The following is a 26,146-nucleotide window of genomic DNA, read 5'->3' on the forward strand; positions in this document are numbered from 1 at the left end:
GGATGAAAACTGGAACTGTCAGTATAGATAAACATCTATTCGACGACCTTGAGTTACCGCTGAGACATTTCTGAGGCACAACACTAAGAAAACGCATGTAATTGTCAAGGGCGGCAGGGCAGTGTTGCTCTCAAAGTTCCGTCTGACTGACAGGGCAGAGGCTCTTCCTCACTGCCCGAATCTGCTTACCGACAGCTCCAGGCTTTCCTCAGGAAGCCGCCGTCCACCTTCACCTCAGGCATGTCCTGTAGAGCCCTCTGGAGAACCAGCTTCAGGTTCTGCCTATTTTGACGCTGCCTAAAGGAGCCCACGAAGAAGTAAATGACGGGGTTGGCACTACCGTTTAGAGGGGACAGGAAAATGGAAACTAGATGGACATGACAGAAAATGACTTCCAAATCCAGGTGGATCCCAGTAGACAGAGCCCACCGAATGCCGAAGGGCAGGCTGCGGAGTAGGAAGACTAGCACTGTGAGCAGGATCGTCACGTACAGCCTGGTCAGCGGCATCTTCCAGGATCCACAGAGAATCCTAATCAGCAGGACCAGGCTGGACCCACAGAGAACCACACATAAAAAAATCAGCCACACGACTGTGATGAAATCTGATGTTTGACACCAAACAGAATCAGCATCACTAAACAGGAAGTCACAGAACATTCACTCCAGGATGCTCCGCAGTAGGGACAGGGCCCAAAGCAAGACACACACGACCGCTGACAGGTGTGTGGGGGGAGGAGGCAGCGGTACCAGATGGGCCACAGGACGCACAGGCAGCGCTCGGTGCTCATGGCACTCAGAAAGCTCAGGCCTGTAAAGTATAGAAAGGTCATCACAGGAATGAGGATTTTGGAGATGGGATGACAGATATTGATGAGGAGTGAGGCGGAACGTATAACGTGACCGCTGAGGAAGAGGAAGTCTGCCGCGGCCAGGTTGAGGATGCAGATGGAGATGGCGTTCCTGCGCATGCGGAAGCCCAGGAGCCAGAGCACAACCGCGTTTCCTGTCAGCCCGACAAGGGAAACGATGCACGTCAGCCCCATGAGGCTCAGGGTCTGCTTGTAGCAAGGAGTCTCCTCAGTTCTGTTAATCGGTGTCAGTTCTGCATCCGAGGCTGGGATGCTTGGATCCACGCTCAGAAACCGTAGTCTGGTGTCCCTGGGAACACAAACCAGATGTGATCACCAGCTGTTTGATCTCTGATTCTCCCCACTACCCTGCCATGTGGGATTTACTGTTCTCATTTTAAAGAGGAGAGAAACAGAGGCTCACAGAGAATAAGTCACCTATCAAAAGGTGGGGGTCCTCAAATCCAGTTTGAAATCCAGTTCCTGCTGACTCTGAAGCCTGACCTCTCTTTATTGCCACACGAGTTCTGTACTGACATGGGAATAACATTAGGATCAAAACACCCCCATTCAAGTGGCCAGGGCTGTGGACCCGTTGATTACTCTATCCTGGGCCTGAAATTTCTCTCAGGTGGAGGAATTCAGATACACAAAGAGGTGGTTGTGACACCCTCATGACTAGGACTGGTCATCCATGGATAGGAAAGAAGACCATGCATTATGAAGCAGAGGAAAATGAGAACTTTGCTAGGGTAAGTGTGGAAATGGCTGGGCCTGGTGGGTGAGAAATAACTCAGTGTGTCAGTTGTTGCAGACAGGACCGCATTGTACATTTTATACTCCCAGTGCCTATTTCCATGAGCAGCACACTGTGCTCTTCATAAATATTCATTCAATGAATGAATGCATGCATGAGGAGCCTAATGGTACTGGTAGATTTTGGTGAAATGGAAAATAAAAATGAAAGCACAATGTAAGGCATTAGAACACACATTTGTAATTATATGAAGAGAATTTCAATAATCAGAAATCTATTTGTGGACAGCTCTATCTGTGTTGAGAAGAATGATTGATGTGTGCCCAACACCAGAAAATGACCACTGATGTGCCTTTGACATGAGGTCTCAGTGTAGCTTTGCTGAACACCAAGAAGCATTTTTGTACACAACGTTTGGGTAGGGTGTGGGTCTGAGCTGAACTGTTCAGCAATAGAGCAGAGGAAAGAGTAAGTGTGGGTGAGGTCTGAGTGCAACTGAAGGAAGTAATTGAAGTGTTGGAATATCTATGGGGGGGCTAATAAGTGTTCTGTTCCGTATACAAAATGTAACCCTATTTCCGTCTCTCTTTCAGTAGATCTGTGGCTTATTTCTCTGTTGATGAAAATATTTGTATTAGCAGAGTCAATGAGGGAAATAGGGCTAGTATAGGGCTTGGAGTATAAAGAGAGAGATTCATGCAGACTTCAGCTGTAGAATGAGGACTGGGTCTAATCTGGGAGAATAACAGCAGCTGATTGAGAGTTTATTAGGTATTGCCTCTTTTAATTATCTGAAGAGCCTAGGAGGTAAGAATGAGTATTATTCCCATATGGCCAATAATGCATTGGAGCACAAAAAGAATGAATTATTTGTCCTGGGACTTATATAGTATGAAGTTGAGCCCAGCAGGGCTGACTCATTATCCAGTCTTTGACCAGCCGTTTCGAACCAGCACGACTCTGTGTCGATTATACCTGTTAGAGGGAGTAAAGCAACAGAGTGATTCTCAAGTGAAATCCAAGTTGGCATTCAAAATTGTGGGCTGAAAAAAAAAACTAACCTAAACAAACTCCAGATAGAGAATAAGAAGCTAATCAAATAGGGAACAATATAGAGGAAAGTGAAAACCATTTAGGAACAAATTCAGGAGTTCCTTTTTGCCTACCTGAGGCCACCTTTGCTCTGGAATCCCAAGAATGCACAAGGGCAGGAGGCTTCCATGTGGAAAGAAGATTCACCCTCTGCTGGGAGTACAGAGAAACATCAAGAATTGATGTATCCATCCTGACCTTTAGTAGAAAGACAAGCTGCCATATCCATGATTGGCCCGAAAAGGAAATGGGAGGAAAAGGAGAACGTCTGTTATCCACATTCAGGGCACTAAACACTTTGTCCATCTATATTTAGGGTATGATATATTTGTCTTTCTCATGAAACCTGAAGCTCCATAAGCTGTCTTTTTCACTGTAGTATCATCAACATTTAGCATGTCTTTCTTAAAGACCATCTATGGTATTATCCTCATATAACATAAGATGAAGCCGAGGCCTATAGAATTAAAGGGTTTTCTTGAGATCATAACATGGAAAGCAGGTCCAATACCAGTCCCTGGTCCCTGGAGCCCTGTTTGAGACTTCTGAACTGTTCTCTGTCCCATCATTTATTATTTCTGAGGAGTTCTTGAAAAATCTTGATGTGAGCACAGAATCAGAGACAGTGCGGGGCTGAAGAGACTGCTAGGTTGCCCCAATAATCATCTTCCTCTTTGGTCACATAACAATTCTGAGAGTGTAAAAGCAGCACAAAGACCCACATCCCAGTGTTCCTTGATGATGGTGCCATCATATGAGCAGGTGCTGTTCAATGAAAGATGAACAAAAGTGATCCCTGGCTCATGGGATCAATAGAATGAGCAAGGCCTCTCCTTCCTTTCATCCTTTTCCATGATGCTGGAATGCTGATGTGGCTGCGAATCATGCAGGATCACAAAAATGAGGGCAACTCTCTAGGCACTGGGGAGTTTCAATTTTGGAATTCTGATTTATGATGCCTTGGAGCTTCCAGCTGGGATCTAGAAGATGGTCATCTCTGGGTATTCATTGGGGCTTGCTTCCGGAACCTCAGCACACACCAAAATCTGCAGATGCTCATTTCTTTATACAAAATGATGTGATATTTGTATACAACCTATGCACTTTCTCCTAGATACATTAAATAATTTCTAAGTTACTTAGAATAACTGACAAAATGTAATTGCTATGTAAATCCTTTTTTTTACTCTATCAATTCAGAAGTAATGACAAGAAAAAACAAGTTTATACCTGCTCAGTATATACACAACTCTGCCATATTCTTATTTTTAAAATAGTTTCCACCTGTGGTTTGTTGAATCTGCAGATTCAGAATGTAGTGACCCAGAGACACAACTGTACTTTCTTGTTAAGATATTTCTACTTCGTGTCTTTATGAGAGCAACCAAACTTATATTCTAAACAAAAGAAATATGTCCTCTCTTTAAAAAATTACGTTTAATTTTCTATGCATTTTTGATGAATGCAAACATGTCTGCATAGAAGTGACAGTAGAGAAGGACATGCCAAACATTAGTCTGATAGAGTTGAAATGAGACCGGAATCAATCACCTTTAGACAGAAAAAACCACAGGAAGTAGGAGGATATAAGAAGGTGTGAGGGATAGTCTTAGTTGCCAGGAGGATTTGCTTTCCATTCTTCTCTATCCTGTTTGACATCCCAAGAGAGTGGCTTCTATGTACCACATCAGTGGGATTCTTTTAAATTCTTGTTTCTGGTGGAATTGAGACACTGGGAGACACCAGGGGGAGACTGGAAGACAGCAGGAGAGCCACTTGGGATTTCCACCTCCTGGATCTCTGCCAGTGTATTAGTTCATTCTTGAATTGCTACAAAGAAATACCTGAGACTGGGAAATTTATGAAGAAAACAGGTTTAATTGGCTCATGGCTCTGCAGGCTATACAGGAAGCATAGCAGCTTCTGCTTCTAAGGAGGCCTCAGGAGGCTTCCATTCATGGTGAAAGGCCAAGGGGGAGAGAGGCATCTCACATGGTGAAAGCAGGAGCAAGAGAGAGAGGGAGGAGGTGCTACACACTCTTAAACAACTAGATATCATGAGAACTCATCAGTGTCACAACAACAATACCAAAGGGGGATGGTGTTAAAACATTCATGCGAAAACATCCCCGTGATCTAATAATCATCTCCCACCAGGCCCTCCTTCCAACATCGGGAATTACAATCAACATGAGATTTGGGTGGAGACACAGATCCAAAGCATATCAGCCTGTGTGGCTGTGTGTTGGCCATACAGGGCTTCTCCACCTGCCCGCTCTTGTTCTCCCACCCCTATGGATATAGCTATGGCTATGGCGACAATAATAACTGCTCCTTCCCTGTCCCTTTCAGTCTAGGGGAGGACTTAGTGCTCCCCTAGGTATTGCTGCTTAGGGTACTGACCTATGCATTTTCTCTTTCCTTAACCCTGCATGTCTTTGTAAATACTTCCCTCATGAAACACTCCTCAATCATTTCAGTTTGGACCATCCATGTCTTCCTTGAAACTTTCCAGATAGGCAAGGAAGAAAAATTTTGAAAAGTAAGTAAAACAACAAAACTGGCTTCTACAGCAGTTCAGCTCTAGGAAGCAATACCTGCATATCCCCTTGTTCATTAAATGAATGTTAGAGGTAGCATTCTCTCCACGAGGGCAGATTGAATGATTGGAATAAAGGAAGTGATATGGGGAGATAAATCAGAAGCGGGGACCCTATTTGGAACTCACACAGACTGGGTTGGTAGCAATCGGTTTCCAGAAGGAAGCTCCATGTCTCTTGTCTTTTCATGAAACAAGATCATGATCCCCTGCATGTAGCACGGAGGTGGAAACGCAGGAAAGTGATCTTGTAGCTAAAACTGTAACTGACTATAAAAGAAGACAGTTCTTGGTACTCACCCTTGTCTTTGCTTTTTCTTTTGTCCAGAGGTGAAGATCTCCCTTGTGGTAAAGGTGGAGGGCCTTTCTGGGATTCAGTAACTTCAGAGGACCCTTTTGTGTTGCTTAATTCAGGGGATGCCTACGGGAGCTAGAGTGAACACTGGTTAGCAACCCAGGCTTATGAAGATGCTGGACAGACTTGTTATTTCCTGTATGAGGACTGTGGACAAATCAGAGGCCAGAGGAGTTCGAGACACAAATCCCAACTGAGATGATTCTTGGCCTCTGTCCCATACCCAGTACATATAAGCCTCTCTCATCATGTCCCATGTTGTTCACCTTCCTGTAAGTAATTGCTGTCCTGATTTTAAAAATCAATTATGGGCCTAGGTATCACATCAAGTAATGTGAACTTTCATTATGAGGCTTTATAAATAATGAAAAAAGTGGATCATAGGATCATTCAAGGCTGACAATGTCCTGACACCATTTTTTTGGTGTTTTCTTTATTATAGTGGTAATATATTCATGTGTATACTTTCTTTCCAAATGCTAGAGAAGTGTATGCAAAGTGAAAGTCTAGAATCCCATTGTCTAGAGGCTACCACTTGCTACACTGTTCACTTTTACTTCTTTTATCAACTCTTAACAGCTAACTTTTTTTAAGTTCTGTGAAATCAAATCATTTATTATTATTTGTATTTCAATGGGTTTTTGGGGAACAGGTGGTGTTTGGTTACATGCATAAGTTCTTTAGTGGTGATTTCTGAGATTTTGGTGCACCCATCACCCAAGCAGTGTATACTGTACCCAATGTGTAGTCTTTTGTCTCTCATCTCTCTTTCATTCTTCCCCCCAAGTCCTCAAAGTTCATTGTATTATTCTATGCCTTTGTGTCCTCACAGCTTAGCTCCCACTTATAAGTGTGAGCATATGATGTTTGGTTTTCCATTCCCGAGTTACTTCACTTAGAATAATGGTCTCCAATTGCATCTAGGTTGCTGAGAATGCTATTATTTCATTCCTTTTTATGACTGAGTAGTATTCCATGGTATGTGTGTGTGTGTGTGTGTGTGTGTGTGTGTGTATATATAAATATATACAGACACATATACATATATACATACACATATACATACACACACTATATATATATAATTTTCTTTATCCACTTGGTGATTGATGGGCATTTGAGCTGGTTCCGTATTTTTGTAATTGCAATTGTGCTGCTATAAACTTGCAAGTGCAAGTGTCCTTTTTGTAAAATGACTTCTTTTTCTCTGGGTAGATACCCAGGAGTGGGATTGCTGGATCAAATTGTAGATCTACTTCTAGTTCTTTAAGGAATTTCCACACTGTTTTCCATAGTGGTTGTGCTAGTTTACATTCCCACCAGCAGTGTAAAAGTGTATCTTTTTCACCACATCCCTGCCGACATCTATTATTTTTAGATTTTTAAATTATGGCCATTCTCGCAGGTGTAAGGTGGCATTGCATTATGGTTTTGATTTGCGTTTCCCTGATGATTACTGGTGTTAAGCATTTTTTATTATGTTTGTTGGCCATTTGTATATCTTCTTTTGAGAATTTTCTCTTCATGCCCTTAGCCCACTTTTTGATGTGACTGTTTTCTTCTTGCTAATTTGTTTGAGTTCCTTGTAGATTCTGGATATTTGTCCTTTGTCAGATGCATAGTTTGTGAAGATTATCTCCCACTCGGTGGGTTATCTCTTTGTTCTGCTGATGATTTCCTTCGCTGTGCAAAAGCTTTTTAGTTTAATTAAGTCCTATCTATTTATTTTTGTTTTTGTTGCATTTATCTTTGGGTTCTTGGTCATGAAGTCTTTGCCTAAGCGGATGTCTAGAAGGGTTTTTCTGGGGTTATCTTCTAGAATTTTTATGCTTTTAGGTCTTATATTTAAGTCTTTGATCCATCTTGAGTTGATTTTTGTATGAGGTGAGAGAAGAGGATCCAGTTTCATTCTTCTACATGTGGCTTGCCAATGATCTCAGCACTATTTGTTAAATAGGGTGTCCTTTCCCCACTTTATGTTTTTGTTTGCTTTGTCAAAAATCAGTTGGCTGTAAGTATTTGGCTTCATTTCTGGATTCTCTATTCTTTTCCATTGGTCTATGTGCCTAATTTTATGCCTGTGCCATGCTGTTTTGGGGACTTTAGCTTTGTAGTATAGTTTAAAGACAGGTAATGTGATGCCTCCAGATTTGTTCTTTTTGCGTAGTGTTGCTTTGGCTATGCAGGTTTTTTTTTGTATTAATTTTAGAATTGTTTTTTCTAGTTTTGTGAAGAATGATGATGATATTTTTGTGGGAATTGCATTGAATTTGTAGATTGTTTTTGGCAGTATGGTCATTTTCACAATATTGATTTTACCCATCCATGAGCATGGGGTGGATTTCCATTTGTTTGTGTCATCTATGATTTCAGCAGTTTCATAGTTTTCTTGTAGAGGTCTTTCACCTCCCTGGGTAGGTATATTCCTAAGTTGTTTTTTTTTTTTTTTTGCAACTATTGTAAAAGGGTTTGAGTTCTTGATTTGATTCTCAGCTTGATCACTATTGGTGTATAGCAGTGCTACTGATTTGTGCACTTAATTTGTACCCTGAAACTTTACTGAATTTATGTATCAATTCTAGGAGCTTTCTGGATGAGTCTTTAGGGTTTTCTAGGTATACATTCATATCATTGGTGAACAGGGACAGTTTGACTTCCTTTTTACTGATTTGGATGCCCTTGATTTCTTTCTCTTGTCTGATTGCTCTGGATAAAACTTCCACTACTATGTTGAATAGAAATGGTGAAAGTGGGCATCTTTGTGTTGGGAGAATGTTTTCAACTCTGGGAGAATGTTTTCAACTTTTCCCCATTTAGTATAATGTTGGCTATAGGTTTGTCATCGGTGGCTTTCACTATGTTAAGATATGTCCCTTCTATGCTGATTTTGCTGAAGGTTTTAATCATACACGGATGCTAGATTTTGTCAAATGCTTTTTCAGTGTCTATTGAGATGATCATGTAATTTTTGTTTTTAATTCTGTTTATCCAATGTGTCACATTTATTGACTTGTGTACGTTAACCCATCCCTGCATCCCTGGTATGAAACCCACTTGATAATGGTGGATTATCTTTTTGATATGCTGTTGGATTGGGTTAGCTAGTATTTTGTTGGGGATTTTTGCATCCATATTCATCAGGGATACTGGTCTGTAGTTTTCTTTATTTGTTACATCCTTTCCTGTTTTTTGTATTAGGTTGACACTGGCGTCATAGAATGCTTTTGGCAGAATTCCCTGTTTCTCTATATTTTGGAATAGTTTCAGTAACATTGGTACCAATTCTTCTTTGAATGTCTGATAGAATTCAGCTGTGGATCCATCTGGTCCTGTACTTTTTTTGTTGGCAATTTTTTAAATTTTTATTTCAATCTCACTGCTTTTTTATTGGCCCGTTCAGAGTTTCTATTTCTTCTTGGATTAATCTAAGAGGTTTGTATATTTCCAGGAATTTATGAATATCCTCTAGGTTTTCCGGTTTGTGTATGTAAAGGCATTCACAATAGCCTTGAATGATCTTTTGTATTTCTGTGGTATTGGTTGTAATATCTCCTGTTTCATTTCTAATTGAGCTTAGTTGGACCCTCTCTGTTCTTTTATTGGCTACACTCATCAATGGTCTGTCAATTTTGTTTATGTTTTCAAAGAACCAGCTTCTGTTTCACTTATCTTTTGTTTGTTTGTTTGTTTCAGTATCATTTAATTCTGCTCTGATCTTTGTTATTTCTTTTCTTCTGCTGGGTTTGGGTTTAGTTTGGTCTTGCTTCTCTGGCTCCTTGAGGTGTGACCTTAGATTGTCTATTTGTGCTTTTTCAGACATTTTGATATGTGCATTTAATGCTATAAACTTTCCCTTTAGCATCACTTTTGCTGTATCCCAGAGCTTTTAATAGATTTTGTCACTATTATGGTTCAGTTCATAGAATTTTTTAATTTCCATCTTGATTTAATTATTGATCCAGTGATTGTTCAGGAGCAGTTTATTCAATTTCCATGTATTTGCGTGGTTTTGAATGTTCCTTTTGGAGTTGATTTCCAATTTTATTCCACTGCAGTCTGAGAGAGTACTTGCTACAATTTTGATTTTCTTAAATTTGAGACTTGTTTTGCGGCCTATTGTACGGTCTATCTTGGAGAATATTCCATGTGCTGATGAATAGAATGTACATTCTGCAGTCGTTGGGTAGACTGTTCTGTAAATATCTGTTAATTTGTCCTAGGGTATAGTTTAAATCCATTGTTTCTTTTCTGGCTTTTTGTCTTGATGACCTGTCTAGTGCTGTCAGTGGAGTATTGAGGTCCCACACTATTATTGTGTTACCGTCTATCTCATTTCTTAAGTCTAGTGGCAACTGTTTTTGTAAACTTGGGAGCTCCAGTGTTAGGTGCATATATATTTAGGATTCTAATATTTTCCTGTTGGACTAGACCTTTTATCATTATATAATGTTGGAGGCTGCATAAATGTTTCTTACGATTAGGCAAAATTGAAGCCTGTCAGTAACAATATGAACCTGTGATCAATGAAGCAGCTGACCAATCGTTACCTCCTCCTCCTTGCTCTTGTTACCCAATAAATATGAAGGGCTGAGAAGCTCGGGCAGTGGCCTTTGCTCACTAGAAGCAGGGAGCTCTTTTCTTTTTCTCTTCTCTCTTCTCCTCATGTTGCCTTTCCTTAAAACAGTTTTTTTTTTTTTTTTTTGGTTATCATTTCTACATTTGTCCCTTCGTTCAGTCATAATGACGGTCTCAAGCAGTAACAGTAATTGCTGAATGATGGTCTCAAGCCATAACAGTAGTAACTGCTGTAGTGACCATCTCAAGTAGTAGTTGTGGCAGTCAGCCACAAGCGGCACACTAACAAGGACTATCAGGGACAAAGAGACCTGAAGAGACCTGAAGGGACCTGAAGAGGCCTGCAGGGATAAATAGAGATAAACAGAAATAGAGATAAATCGAAACGAATAGAGATAAGTAAGTAGAGATAAGTAAGTAGAGATAGGTAGGGAAAGACAGGGACTTGCAGGAACTTGCAGGAACTAACAGGTACCATAGGGACAGATAGGGATAGATAGACTAGCAAAGACTAGAAATATAAGGTCAATGCCCTAAAGAGGTACACAAGTAGAGACAAGCAAAGACTAGCAAAGATTTGCAGGGACAGACACGGACAGATAGGGATAGATAGGGTCCTATAGGGACTTGAATGAGGAAGATCTGCTGGAACAGAAAAAACTAAAGCCCAGAAAAATCTAAAACCAACTAGACAAAGACAAATGAGAAACCCCATCACAAGTCTGCCAGGAGCAACATAAGGTCAGTGCTCTAAAAAGGTACTGGTCAGTGCCCTAGAGGTACAAAGAACGGGAAGTTTTTGAATCAGAGTAACATGAGGAAGAATTTGGTTGTTTCTGTTTATTTTCTTTTTTGTTTGGAGTTTGGTATGTACCACCTTTTTGTTATTTCAGGGTTTGAGAGAATTTTTTGCTACACCTACAGCACCTATCCAAAGTGCTGTAGGATGATCAGGAGAGGGAGGATGAAAATTGGCTTGTACCGTCTTCTTTTGTGGCTACCGAAAGGCTGACTTTAGCTTTGGCTTTCATGGATTGTAACGTGCACTGGCACCTGTGAGATGTGCAGAGGACTTGGGAGGTTTTTTCGGAGCCTGTCAAGATGTGGGAATTGAGTTTCATTGCTCTGCAGTATTGACTCAGGCAATGGCTAATTTGGTAGCTGACAGATATAAAGGAAGCCAAGGGTCAAGCCCTAAAGTGGGAAAGTGTTATAAGTGTAGAAAAATTGGATGTTTCAAAAAAGAACACTACCAGACCACTGGACAAAAGTGATCTTGTAACACAGTTCCCCTCTCAACAGAAAAAAACGCCAGGACTTTGCCCTCATCGCAATAAAATAAATCATTGGGCTAATCAGTGTCACTCAAAATTTCATCAAAATGGCACCCCCTGTTGGGAAGCTGAGAAGGGGGCCTGGACCTGGGCACCTCAAACTATGAAGGCATTTCCCCATCCAGGCCCTAACTCTGTCTCAGGGGTGGGTTTCTGGAGGCACGCTGATTCCCTTTCCCCAGGAACATCTGGAAATGCAGGATTAGATCCCCTCCAGAACAAATTATATTAATTGAAAAAAACGAACTCACTAAGATTCACATTGATATTGGGGATCTTTGCAAACAAAATACTTGGGATTGATTTTGGTAAAAGTTGTCTTAACTTACAGGCCCAGGAGTTGTTGATTTTGATTGTGAAGGAGAAATTCAGGTAGTGGTAATGTCACAAGATCTTTGGGTTTTTGAACCAGGAGAATATGTTGCTCAACTGTTGCTTGTTCCCTTTAAGTTGTACCCTTCTCTACATAAGGAGGTCAGGGATTTGGAAGTGCAACTAGGAGAGAGATTTATCTACACAATCCATAGCTTCTCATAGACCCACTTGTGCAGTTAAGTTTTGTGGGCTTATGGATGTGGGAGCAAGAGACTGGTCTCTCATGGTAATAGATCTTGAGGATGGTTTACAAGAAGGATAAGCCTCAATTTGCTTTTTCTGTGTCTCCTTTAATCAGAAAGAGCCTGTCTCTCATTATGAATGGAAAGTTTTACCCCACGGTAATTAACCAAAGAGGCAGAAGCTGAGTTACTGTCTGTGGAACAAATGCTTCAGCAACAGCATACCTCCTGGCTACAGCCACAAAACCTTTGCTTCTGTTTCAGTAGCTTTACTAGGGTGGGGATGAGGGTATGCTTGTGTTTTTGCAGGAGATGAACAAGCCATGCGGGTGCCTTCAAGATGTGTGTGACCATGGAATGGGAGACTGGAGGGACCCATGAATTCCAACTACAGGCCTGGTTCCCCCAGTACGAGCCATAAGCCAGTTGAATTCGGAAGCGAAGACAGAAGGAGGACCGACCAGAGTCACGTTGACATCAACCACCATAATATGGGGACAGATCAAGAAAACCACACAGGAAGCTGAGAAACCGCTGGAGCACCAAGGTTTCACCTTTTGCTGGAACTCAGAGGTACAATCAATGCTTAACGGACCAATGCTTTCTGACTGGGCTCCTCTCTACCCTGAATACGAGACCCTAATAGTTAAGCAGGAATATCATTGTCTCTATTCAGCAAGAAGAAGTTGCAGAAGATGGGCCTTCATCCTTCTGCAACTCTTAGGATTAAGGGTCCTCTCGTGAAAGGGAAGGGGGAAATATGAAAGAAGCATTCAAACCAGAGTGACTCCATTTTGAATAAGGGCTAAGAAAAATTAAGCTGGATCACCAACTGGCAATTAAGGGCTGCACAGCCTGCAATTGCCTTGCTCAATTAATTTAAAAACAAAAAGGAGATGTTGGAGACTGCACAAGTATTTCTTATGATTAGGCACAATTGAAGCCTATCAGTAGTAATATGAACCTGTGATCAATTAAGCAGCTGAACAATTGTTACCTCCTCCTTGCTCTTGTTACCCAATAAATATGAAGCTCTGAGAAGCTCGGGTGGTGGCCTTTGCTCACTAGGAGTAGGGAGATCTTCTCTTCTCTCCGTCTTGCCTTTCCCTAAAAGTTTTTTGTTGTTGTTGTTATCATTTCTACATTTGTCCCTTCGTTCAGTCATAAGGACGGTCTCAAGCAGTAACAGTAGTAACTGCTGTAATGATGATCTCAGGTAGTAACTGCCGTAATGACGGTCTCAAGTAGTAACAGTAGTAACTGTTGTAGTGACCATCTCAAGTAGTGGTTGTGGCAGTCAGCCACAACATAATACCTGTCTTTGTCTTTAACTGTTGTTGCTTTAAAGTCTCTTTTTTCTGACATAAGAATAAGAATATAAGATATAAGAATAGCTCCTGCTCACGTTTAGTGTCCATTTGAGTGGACTTTTCCCACCCCTTTACAGTGTTAGTATTGAGATGTGAGGTGTTATTCTATTCATAATGCTAGTTGTCTGAATACCTTATTTTTTTCATCATGTTACTGTTTTATAGGTCCTGTGAGATTTAATCTCTGACAAGGTTCTATTTTGGTGTATTTCAAGGTTTTATTTGAAGATTTAGAGCTCCTTTCAGTAGTTCGTGTAGTGCTGGTTTGGTAGTGGGGAAATCTCTCAGCCTTTGTTTGTCTAAAAAAGACTGCATCTTTCCTTCATTTATGAAGCTTAGTTTCATTGGATACAATATTCTTGCCTGGTAATGGTTTTGTTTAAGGAGGCTAAAGATGGGGCCCCAATCCCTTCTAGCTTGTAGGGTTTCTGCTGAGAAATCTGCTGTTAATTTGATATGTTTTCCTTTATAGATTACCTCGTGCTTTTGCCTCACCACTGTTAAGGTTCTTTCCTTCATCTTGACTTTCTATAATGTGATGACTGTGTGCCTAGGTGGTGGTCTTTCTGTGATGAATTTTATGGGATGTTTTTTGAGCTTCTTGTATTTGGGTGTCTAGATCTCTAGCAAGGCCAGAGAAATTTTCCTTGATTATTCCCTCAAATATGTTTTCCCAACTTTTAGATTTTTCTTCTTCCTCAGGAACACCAATTAGTCTTACGTTTGGTCATTTAACATATTGGGAACTCCAATTATTCTTAGATTTGGTCATTTAACATCCCAAATTTCTTGGAGGATTTGTTCATTTTTTTTAAGTTATTTTTTATTTGCCTTTGTCATATTGGGTTAATTTGAAAGCCTTGTTTTCCAACTCTGAAGTTCTTTCTTCTGCTTGTTTGATTCTATTCAGATTTTCCAGTGTATTTTGCATTTCTCTATGTCCTTCATTTTCAGAAGCTGTAATTTTCTAAATTTATGCTGTCTATTTCTCTAGGGAATTTTTTCTGCCCATATCCTGTAACATTTAAAATATTTCTTTGAGTTGGTATTCACCTGTCTCTGGTGCCTCCTTGAGTAGCTTAATAATCGACCTTCTGAATTCTTTTTTTGTGGCAATTCAGAGATCTTTTCTTGGTTTGGATCCATTGCTGGTGAGCTAGCTTGATTTTTGGAGGGTGTGAAAGAACCTTGTTTTGTCATATCAGAATTGTTTTTCTGGTTCCTTCTCATTTGGGTAGACTATGTCAGAGGGAAGATCTGGGGCTCAAGGGCTGCTGTTCAGATTCTTTTGTCCCATGGGGTGATCCCTTGAAGTGGCCCTCTCCCTTTTCTCCTAGGGATGGGACTTGCTGAGAGCCAGACTTCAGTGACTGTCATTTCTCTTTTGAGTCTAGCCACCTAGGGGAGCTCTTAGGCTCTGGGCTGGTACTGGGGAGTGTCTGCAAAGGGTCCTGTGATGTGATCTGTGTTCAGGTCTGTCAGTCATGAATACCAGGACCTGCTCTGGTGGAGGTAGTAGGAGAATGAGGTGGACTCTATGTGGGACCTTGATTGTAGTTTTGTTTAGTGTATTGGTTTTTTAAAATGCTGGTTGTGCTGGCAGTAAAGTCACATGGACAGACTCAGGACCTCTGGTTAGCCAGGATGTTACAGGCTGTGCAGTTATCTGATATTTTCTCCTTTCTTCAGGCAGGGTTGTTTTGTGAGTTGCTGTAATGGTTGTGTGGTTGGCCTCCAGCCAGGACATGAGGCTTTCACCAGCATCAGCTGCAGTATTTTAGGGAGGATACAAGTTTTCCCTGAAGTCACCTGGATAAGTATTCCGGTTTCTCAGGTGCTGGGTGGGGGCTGTAGAGCTCCCAAGAGATTATGTCTTTTGTCTTTGGCTTCCAGGGCAGGCAGAGAAAGATCATCAGTTGGGGGTAGGGTTAGGTATGTCTGAGCTCAGACTATCCTTGGGCGGGGCTTGCAGTGGCTGCTGTGGGAGATAGGGGTGTGTTTCTCAGGCTGATGGAGTTACATTCCCAGGGCTATTAGGGTTGCTTCTGCTGCATCATACAGGACTTCAGGGAAGTGGGGGGAAAGCTGGCAGTCACAGGCCTCACCCAGCTCCCATGCAGCCAGAAATGCCAGTCTCACTCCTGCTGTGCTCCCCCAACAGCACCAACTTTATATCCAGGGACTGAGAACTTGCCAGAGGAAAGCCCGCCTTCTGAGAAAGCAAGCAGGGCTTTCAGGCATTGCCTCCTCCCTGCCCCGGCTTCTGTGGTTTTATTGGCACTTCATGTTTGCCTCCCACCCCCAAATTATGTCCTGGAAAATTCATGCTTAGTTGAAATTATCACAAAGTTCAGCTGGAAGTTTCCTTCTCCCTGTGGTCCTTCCCCAATTTTACTGGCATCCCTCTGTTATAAATAAAGTTTCAGTGCCACAAAAGAAACAGCACTCGAATATAAAATTTTCTTTTTAATTCTCAGCAAGGCAAGTCACTTCTATAGAAGGGTGCACCCTTACAGATGGAGCAATGGTGAGAGCACACTTGGACAAGGGAGGGAAACAGGTTCTTATCCCTGACTCATGTGGCCCCTGCTGCTGTGTTGTTCCCCTATTGGCTAGGGTTAGACCGCACAGGCTAAACTAATTCCGACTGGCTAATTTAAAGAGTGACAGCGTGAGTGGTTTGGTGGGAAAAATGGTTATGACAGAGCAGGTAATTGGAATGAGTCAGGGTAGAGCAGATAATCGAAAAAGGTTGCTTTACAATAAAGTTAAGTTTAAAAGTCAAAGGCAAAGAATTGAACATACTGACACTGATTCTTTGAAAAGAAATTTAGAACTGATATCTAACATTGGCAAAACATGAAAAGGAGAAACGGGGCGGGGGAAGAAGAAAACGAGATTATGATGTTCCAGAATTCCAAGCCATGGAGTTATTGATGAGTAAGTAGTGTCAGTAGTGGCTACATGGTTTCAAGATTAACCTTTGGCTGAGCAATGAGGAGTCATTGCCAATGTTGTCAAAGTGGTTGCAGAGAAAGAGTGGCTGGAAGACGAAGCAGAGCAGGTGTGCGAGAGAATGGCAAGTGGTGTGATGGATTTCCTGGACACCGCTGATGTGAACTGAAACACCACAGACAAGACAGTTCAGGTAGGTGGCTGCATGCCATGTTATTGTATAACAACCAATAGTGTTTCTATATACAAAGTAAGCAGTAGGAAGAAATAAGAGAAAACGAACCCAACCACATCTTCTGAAAAAGAAGGGTAATGAGGACGGATGATTAAAATATAGTGTAAAGCCTGAATAAGCACAATATTGTAGTAGTCATTCATATATAGAAAAGCTAATCAATGGAAAAGTTGTAAAACTAACACAAATGCATATGGAAACATAGTACGGTCATATCTCTTATTTTTATAATTCTTTATTTTTGTAAATTTTTGTGGGTACATGGTAGATGTATATATTTATGGGGTACATGAGATGTTTTGATATAGGCATGCCATGTGAAATAAGCATATCATGGAGAATGGTGTATCCATCCCCCAATAATTTATCCTTTGAGTTACAAACAATCCCATTATATTCTTTAAGTTACTTAAAAATATACAATTCAGTTATTATTGACTACAGTAGCACTATTATGCTATCAATGGTAGGTCTTACTCATTTTTTCTTTTTTTTAGTTTTTTTTTTTTTTTAAGTTCTAGGATACATGTGCACAACGTGAAGATTTGATAAATAGGTATACATATGCCATGTTGGTTTGTTTCACCCATCAACTCATCATTTACATTAGATATTTCTCCTAATGCTATCCCTCCCCCAGTGCCCCCACCCCCTACAGGCCCCTGTGTGTGATGTTCCCCGCCCTGTGTCTAAGTGATCTCATTGTTCAATTCCCACCTATGAGTGAGAACATGCAGTGTTTTGTTTTCTGTCCTTGTGATAGTTTGCTGAGAATGATGGTTTCCAGCTTCATCCATGTCCCTGCAAAGGACATAAACTCATCCTTTTTTATGGCTGCATAGTATTCCATGGTATGTATGTGACACATTTTCTTAATCCAGTCTATCATTGATGGACATTTGGGTTGGTTCCAAGTCTTTGCTATTGTGAATAATGCCACAAGAAACATATGTGTGCATGTGTCTTTATAGTAGCATGATTTATAATCCTTTGGGTATATACCCAGTAATGGGATGGCTGGGTCAAATGGTATTTCTAGTTCTAGATCCTTGAGGAATCACCACACTGTCTTCCACAATGGTTGAACTAATTTGCACTCCCACCAACATTGTAAAAGTGTTCCTACTTCTCCACATCTTCTCCAGCATCTGTTGTTTCCTGACTTTTTAATGATTGCCATTCTAACTGGTGTGAGATGGTATCTCATTGTGATTTTGATTTGCATTTATCTGATGACCAGTGATGATGAGCATTTTTTTCATGTGTCTATTGGCTGCATAAATGTCTTCTTTTGAGAAGTGTCTGTTCATATCCTTTGTCCACTTTTTGATGGGGTTGTTTGATTTTTTTCTTGTAAATTTGTAGTTCTTTGTAGATTCTGGATATTAGCCCTTTGTCAGATGGGTAGATTGCAAAAATTTTCTCCCATTCTGTAGGTTGCCTGTTCACTCTGATGGCAGTCTCTTTTGTCATGCAGAAGCTCTTTAATTAGATCCCATTTGTCAGTTTTGGCTTTTTGTTGCCATTGCTTCTGGTGTTTTAGTCATGAAGTCTTTGCTCATGCCTATGTCCTGAATGATATTGCCTAGGTTTTCTTCTAGGGTTTTTAATGGTTTTAGGTCTAACATTTAAGCCTTTAATCCACCTTGAATTAATTTTTGTATATGGAGTAAGGAAGGGATCCAGTTTCAGCTTTCTACCTATGGCTAGCCAGTTTTCCCAGCACCATTTATTACACAGGGAATTCTTTCCCCATTTCTTGTTTTTGTCAGGTTTGTCAAAGATCAGATGGTTGTAGATGTGTGGTGTTATTTCTGAGGCCTCTGTTTTGTTCCATTGGTCTATATCTCTGTTTTGGTACCAGTACCATGCTATTTTGGTTACTGTAGCCTTGTAGTGTAGTTTGAAGTCAGGTAGTGTGATGCCTCCAGCTTTGTTCTTTTTGCTTAGGATTGTCTTGGCAATGTGGGTTCTTTCTTGGTTCCATATGAACTTTAAAGTAGTTTTTCCCAATTCCGTGAAGAAAGTAATTTGTAGCTTGATGGGGATGGCATCAAATCTATAGATTACCTTGGGCAGTATTGTCATTTTCATGATATTGATTCTTCCTATCCATGAGCATGGAATGTTCTTCCATTTGTTTGTGTCCTCTTTTATTTCATTGAGCAGTGGTTTGTTGTTCTCCTTGAAGAGGTCCTTCACATCCCTTGTAAGTTGGATTCCTAGGTATTTTCTTCTCTTTGTAGCAATTGTGAATGGGAGTTCACTCATGTTTTGCCTCTCTGTTTGTCTGTTATTGGTGTATAGGAATGCTTGTGATTTTTGCACATTGATTTTGCACCCTGAGAATTTGCTGAAGTTGCTTATCAGCTTAAGGAGATTTGGGACTGAGACAATGGAGTTTTCTAAATATACAATCATGTCGTCTGCAAACAGGGACAATTTGACTTCCTCTTTTCCTAATTGAATATGCTTTATTTCTTTCTCTTGCCTGATTGCCCTAGCCAGAACTTCCAACACTATGTTGAATAGGAGAGGTGAGAGAGGGCATCCCTGTCTTGTGCCAGTTTTCAAAGGGAATGCTTCCAGTTTTTGCCCATTCAGTATGATATTGGCTGTGGGTTTGTCATAAATAGCTCTTATTATTTTGAGATATGTTCCATCAATGCCTAGTTTATTGAGAGTTTTTAGCATTAAGGACTGTTGAATTTTGTCGAAGGCCTTTTCTGCGTCTATTGATAATCATGTAGTTTTTGTGGTTGGTTCTGTTTACATGATGGATTATGTTTATTGATTTGCATATGTTGAACCAGCCTTGCATCCCAGGGATGAAGGCAACCTGATTGTGGTGGATAAGCTTTTTGATGTGCTGCTGGATTTGGTTTGCCAGTATTTTATTGACGATTTTCACATCGATGTTTATCAAGGATGTTGGTCTAAAATTCTTTTTTTTTGTTGTGTCTCTGCCAGGCTTTTAGTATCAGGATGATGTTGGCCTCATAAAATGAGTTAGGGAGGATTCCCTCTTTTTCTATTGATTGGAATAGTTTCAAAAGGAATAGTACCAGCTCTTCTTTGTACCTCTGATAGAATTCAGCTGTGAATCCATCTTGTCCTGGACTTTTTTTGGTTGGTAGGCTATTATTGCCTCAATTTCAGAGCCTGTTATTGGTCTATTCAAAGATTCAACTTCTTTCCAGTTTAGTGTTGGGAGGGTGTATGTGTCCAGGAATTTGTCCATTTCTTCTAGATTTTCTAGTTTATTTGTATAGAGGTGTTTATAGTATTCTCTGATGGTAGTTTGTATGTCTGTGGGATTGGTGGTGATAGTCCCTTTATCATTTTTTATTGCATCTATTTGATTCTTCTCTCTTTTCTTTATTAGTGTTGCTAGTGGTCTATCAGTTTTGTTGATCTTTTCAAAAAACCAGCTCCTGGATTCATTGATCTTTTGAAGAGTTTTTTGTGTCTCTCTGATCTTAGTTATTTCTTGCCTACTGCTAGCTTTTGAATGTGTTTGCTCTTGCTTCTCTAGTTCTTTTAATTGTAATGTTAGGGTGACAATTTTAGATCTATCCTGCTTTCTCTTATGGGCATTTAGTGCTATAAATTTCCCTCTGCACACTGCTTTAAATGTGTCTCAGAGATTCTGTGTTGTGTCTTTTTCTCATTGGTTTCAAGGAACATCTTTATTTCTGCCTTCATTTCTTTATTTACCCAGTAGTCATTCAGGAGCATGTTGCTCAATTTCCATGTAGTTGTGCAGTTTTGAGTGAGTTTCTTAATCCTGAGTTTCAATTTGTTTGCACTGTGGTCTGAGAGACAGTTTGTTGTGATTTCTGTTCTTTTACATTTGCTGAGGAGTGCTTTACTTTCAATTACGTGGTCAATTTTAGAATAAGTGTGATGTGGTGCTGAGAAGAATGTATATTCTGTTGATTTTGGGGTGGAGAGTTCTGTAGATGTCTATTAGGTCTGCTTGGTGCAGAGCTGAGTTCAAGTCTTGGATATCCTTGTTAACCTTTTGTCTCATTGATCTGTCTAATATTGACAGTGGGGTGTTAAAGTCGCCCATTATTATTGTGTGGGATTCTAAGTCTCTTTGTAGGTCTCTAAGGATTTGCTTTATGAATCTGGGTGCTGCTGTATTGGGTGCATATGTATTTAGGGTAGTTAGCTCTTCTTGTTGAATTGATCCCTTTACCATTATGTAATGGCCTTCTTTGTCTCTTTTAATCTTGCTGGTTTAAAGTCTGTTTTATCAGAGACTAGGATTGCAACCCCTGCTTTTTTTTTCCCCCCTTTTGCTTGGTAGATCTTCCTGCATCCCTTTATTTTGAGCCTATGTGTGTCTTTGCACATGAGATGGGTCTCCTGAATACAGCACACTGATGGGTCTTCACTCTTTATCCAATTTGCCAGTCTGTGTCTTTTAATTGGGACATTTAGCCCATTTACATTTAAGGTTAATATTGTTATGTGTGAATTTGATCCTGTCATTATGATCTTAGCTGGTTATTTTGCCCATTAATTGATGCAGTTTCTTCATAGCATCAATGGTCTTTACAATTTGGCATGTTTTTGCAGTGACGGGTACTGGTTGTTCCTTTCCGTGTTTAGTGCTCTTGTAAGGCAGGCCTGGTGGTGACAAAATCTCTCAGCATTTGCTTGTCTGTAAGGATTTTATTTCTCCTTCACTTATGAAGCTTAGTTTGGCTGGATATGAAACTCTGGGTTGAAGATTCTTTTCTTTAAGAATGTTGAATATTGCTCCCCCCTCTCTTCTGGCTTGCAGGGTTTCCACCAAGAGATCAGCTATTAGTCTGATGGGCTTCCCTTTGTGGGTAACTTGACCTTTCTCTCTGGCTGCCCTTAACATTTTTTCCTTCATTTCAACCTTGGTGAATCTGACAATTATGTGTCTTGGGGTTGCTGTTCTCGAGAAGTATCTTTGTGGCGGTCTCTGTATTTCCTGAATTTGAATGTTGGCCTGCCTTGCTAGGTTGGGGAGGTTCTCCGGGATAATATCCTGAAGAGTGTTTTCCACCTTGGTTCCCTTCTCCCCATCACTTTCAGGTACACCAGTCAAATGTAGATTTGGTCTTTTCACATAGTCCCATATTTCTTGGAGGCTTTGTTCATTTCTTTTTACTCTATTTTCTCTAACCTTGTCTTCTCTCTTTATTTAATCAATTTGATCTTCAATCACTGATATCCTGTCTTCCACTTGATTGAATTGGCTATTGAAGCTTGTGCATACATCACAAAGTTCTCGTGCCATGGTTTTCAGCTCCATCAGGTCATTTAAGGTCTTCTCTACACAGTTTATTCTAGTTAGCCATTCATCTAAACTTTTTTCAAGGTTTTTAGCTTCCTTGCAATGAGTTCAAACATGCTCCTTTAGCTCAGAGAAGTTTGTTATTACCGACCTTCTGAAGCCTACTTCTGTCAGCTCATCAAAGTCACTCTCCGTCCACCTTTGTTCCATTGCTGATGAGGAGCTGCGATCCTTTGGAGGAGAAGAGATTCTCTGATTTTTAGAATTTTCAGCTTTTCTGCTCTGGTTTCTCCCCATCTTGGTGGTTTTATTTACCTTTGGTCTTTGATGTTAGTGACCTACAGATGGGGTTTTGGTGTAGATGTCCTTTTTGTTGATGTTGTTGCTATTCGTCTCTGTTTGTTAGTTTTCCTCCTAACAGTCAGGTCCCTCAGCTGCAGGTCTGTTGGAGTTTGCTGGAGGTCCACTCCAGACCCTGTTTGCCTGGGTATCACCAGTGGAGGCTCAGTTGGAAATGCAGAAATCACCCGTCTTCTGCATCAATCACGCTGGGAGCTGCAGACCGGAGCTGTTCCTATTCGGCCATCTCGGAATGGATCCCGGTCTTATTCATTTTTTCTAACCATTTTTTGTACCTATTAACCATTCCCACTTCCCCCCCCACACACACACATGACCCATCCCAGCCTCTGGTAACCATCCTTCTACTCTGAATGTCAATGAGTTCAATTGTTTCAATTTTTAGATCCCACAAACAAGTGAGAAAGTGTGATGTAAAGTTATTTCACTTAACATAATGATCTCGAGTTTTATCCATGCTGTTGCAAATGACTGGATCTCATTCTTTATGGCTGAATAACACTCCATTGTGTACATGTACCACATTCTCTTTATCCATTCATCTGTTGATGGACACTTAGGTTGCTTTAAAATCTTGGCTATTGTAAACAGTGTTGCAACAAACATAAGAGTGCAGATAGCCCTTTGACATACCAATTTCCTTTCTTTTGTGTATACCCAGCAGTACGATTGCTGGATCATCTAGTAGCTCTATTTTTAGTGTTTTGAGGAACCTCCAAACTATTCTCCATAGTGGTCATACTAATTTATTAACATATTCTTACCAACAGTATACAAGGGTTCCCTTTTCTTCACATCTTCACCAGCATATGTTATTTCTTGTCTTTTGGATATAAGCTTTTAACTGGGATGTGATGACATCTCATTGTAGTTTTGATTTGTATTTCTATGATGATCAGTGAGGTTGAGCACCTTTTCATATACCTCTTTGCCATTTATATGTCTTCTTTTGAGAAATGTCCGTTCAAATCTTTTGCCCATTTTTAATCGGATTATTGGATTATTTTTCCTGTAGACTTGTTTAACTTCTGGTTATTAATCCCTTGTCAGATGGGTAGTTTGCAAATATATTCATCCATTCTGTGGGTTGTGTCTTCATTTTGTTGATTGCTTTCTTTGCTGTGCAGAAGCTTTTAAACTTGATGTAATCCCATTTGTTTGTTTTTGCTCTGGTTGACAGTGCTTGTGGAGTGTTGCTCAAGAAATCCTTGCCCAGACCAATGTCCTGGAAATTTTCACCAATGATGTTGATTCTTCCAGTCCATAAACATGAAATGTCTTTACATTTTTTCTGTCCTCTTTAATTTCCTTTATCAGTGTTTTATAGTTTTCATTATAGATATCTTTCACTTCTTTGGTTCAGTTAATTTCTAGGTATTTAATTTTATGTGTGGCTATTGCAAATGGGATTACCTTTTTATTTCTTTTTCTGATTTTTAACTGTGGGCATATAAAAATGCTACTAATTTTTGTATGTTGATTTTTTTATCATATAACTTCACTGAATTTGTCAGTTCTAATAGTTTCCTTGTGGAATCTTTAGGTTTTTCCAAATATAAGATTTTTATCAGCAAACAAGGATAATTTGATTTCATCCTTTCCGATTTGGATGCTCTTTATACCTTTCTGTTGTCTTCTTGCTGTAGCTAGGACTTCCAGTACTATGCTGAATAACAGTGGTGACAGTGGGCATCCTTGTTGTGTTCCAGTTCTTTGAGGAAAGACTTTGTTTTCTCCCACTTAGTATGATACTAATTGTGGGTCTGTCTTATATGACTTTTATGTTAAAGTATGTTTCCTCTATATCCAGTTTTTGGAGATTTTTTTTTTTATCCTGAAGGGTTACTGAAATTTATCAAATTCTTTTTCAGCAACAGTTGAAATGGTCATTTTTTTTTGTCCTTCATTCTGTTGATATGATGTATCACATTGATTGATTTGCATATGTTGAACCATTCTTGCATCCCAGGGATAAATCCCACTTGGTCTTGATGAATGATCTTGCTAATGTATTGTTAAATTTGGTTTGCTGATATTTTGTTGAGGCTTTTTGCATCAATATTCATCAGAGATATTGGCCTGTAGTATTCTGTTTTTGATGTGTCTTTGCCTGGTTTTGGTATCAAGGTAATACTGACCTTGTAGAATGAATTTAGAAGTATTCCTTTCTCTTCTATTTTTCTGAATAATGTGAGTAGGATTAATTCTTTAAATGTTTGGTAGAATTCAGCAGTGAAGCCATAGAATCCTGGGCTTTTTTTTTTTTTTTTTTTCTGGGAGACTTTTTGTTACATCTTAGATCTTGTTCCTTGATCTTTTCAGGTTTTGGATTTCTTCCTGGTTCAATCTTGGAAGGTTGTATGTATCTAGGACTTTTTCTATTGAGATATAGTTGTTCATAGTAGCCACTAGTGATCATTTGAATTTCTGCAGTGTCAGTTTAGTGTCTTTTTTCATGTCTGATCTTATTTATTGGGATCGTCTCACTTTTTTTCTTAGTCTGGCTAAAGATTTTGGAATTTTGTTTAACTTTTCAAAAAACTTTAAGTTTTTATTGATATTTTTTATTCATTTCAATTTAGTTTATTTTTGCTTTGGTCTTTATGATTTCTTTTCTCCTACAAGTTTTGGGTTTGGTTTGCTCTTGCTTTTGTAGCTATTTACAACGCATTGCTAGATTATTTATGTAAAGCTTTTCTTTTTAACTGTAAGCACCTATAGCTCTAAATTTCCCTCTGGGTACTGCTGTTGCTGTATCTCATAGGTTTTGGCATGTTGTGATTCCATTATTATTTGCTTAGAGAGATTTTTAAATTTTCTTCTTAATTACTTCACTGACCTATGGTTCATTCAGAAGCATATTGTTTAATTACCATGTATTTGTATGGTTTCCAAAATTCCTCTTGTTATTAATTTCTAGTTTTATTTCATTGTGGTCAGGGAAGATGCTTGATATTATTTCAATTTTTTGAATATTTTAAGACTTGCCTTCTGATCTTACATGTGGTCTATCTTCGAGAGTAATCCATGTGCTGAGGAAAAGAATATTCTGCAGTTCTTGGATAAAATGTTCTGTGCATATCTATTAGGTCCATTTTGTCTATAGTGCAGATAAATTGTGACATTTCTTTGCTGATTTTTGGTCTAGAAGATTTGTCTAATGCTGAAAGTCTCCAGCCATTATTGTACTGGGGCCTACCTCTCTATTTAGCTGTAATAATATTTGCTTATATATCTGGGTGCTCCAATGTTGGATGCATATATATTTAAAATTGTTATATCCTCTTGGTGAACTCATCCCTTTATCATTATATAGTGACCTTCTTTGTCTCTTCTTATAGTTTTTGTCTTGAAATCTATTTGGCTGATAAAAGTATAGCTACCCCTGCTTTTTTGGTTTCCATTGGCATGAAATATCTTTTTCCATCCTTTTATTTTCAGTCTATGTTTCTTTATAGGTGAAGTGTGTTTCTTGTAGGCAACAGATCAATGGGTCTTGTTTTTTCATCTACTTAACCAGTCTATGGCTTTTGATTGGAGAGTTTAGTCCATTCAATAACATTCAGTGTTATTATTGATAAATAAGGACTTACTCCTGCCATTTTATTATTTGTTTTCTGTTGGTTTTGTAGTCGTCTCTTTCTTCTTTCTTTCATTCCTGTCTTCCTCTAGTGAAGATGATTTTTCTGAAAATATCATTTGGCTTTTTACTTTTTATTTTTTGTGTATTCTATATTTTTTGATTTGAGGTTACCAAAAGGCTTGCAAATACTTTTATAACCCATTATTGTTACCTAATAACAACTTAACACTATTTACATGAACAAAC

At 39.6% G+C, this 26,146-nt stretch overlaps 1 pseudogene; it reads right to left on the reverse strand.

The window, feature by feature from the left end:
* Nucleotides 1-168: 168 nt before the first annotated feature.
* On the reverse strand, nucleotides 169-13,284 carry LOC101148360 (mas-related G-protein coupled receptor member X3-like; annotated as a pseudogene).
* Between the last annotated feature and the right edge of the window lie 12,862 nt (nucleotides 13,285-26,146).

This window comes from Gorilla gorilla, chromosome 9, assembly GCF_029281585.2.
Source record: "Gorilla gorilla gorilla isolate KB3781 chromosome 9, NHGRI_mGorGor1-v2.1_pri, whole genome shotgun sequence".
Classification (NCBI taxonomy): Eukaryota; Metazoa; Chordata; class Mammalia; order Primates; family Hominidae; genus Gorilla; species Gorilla gorilla.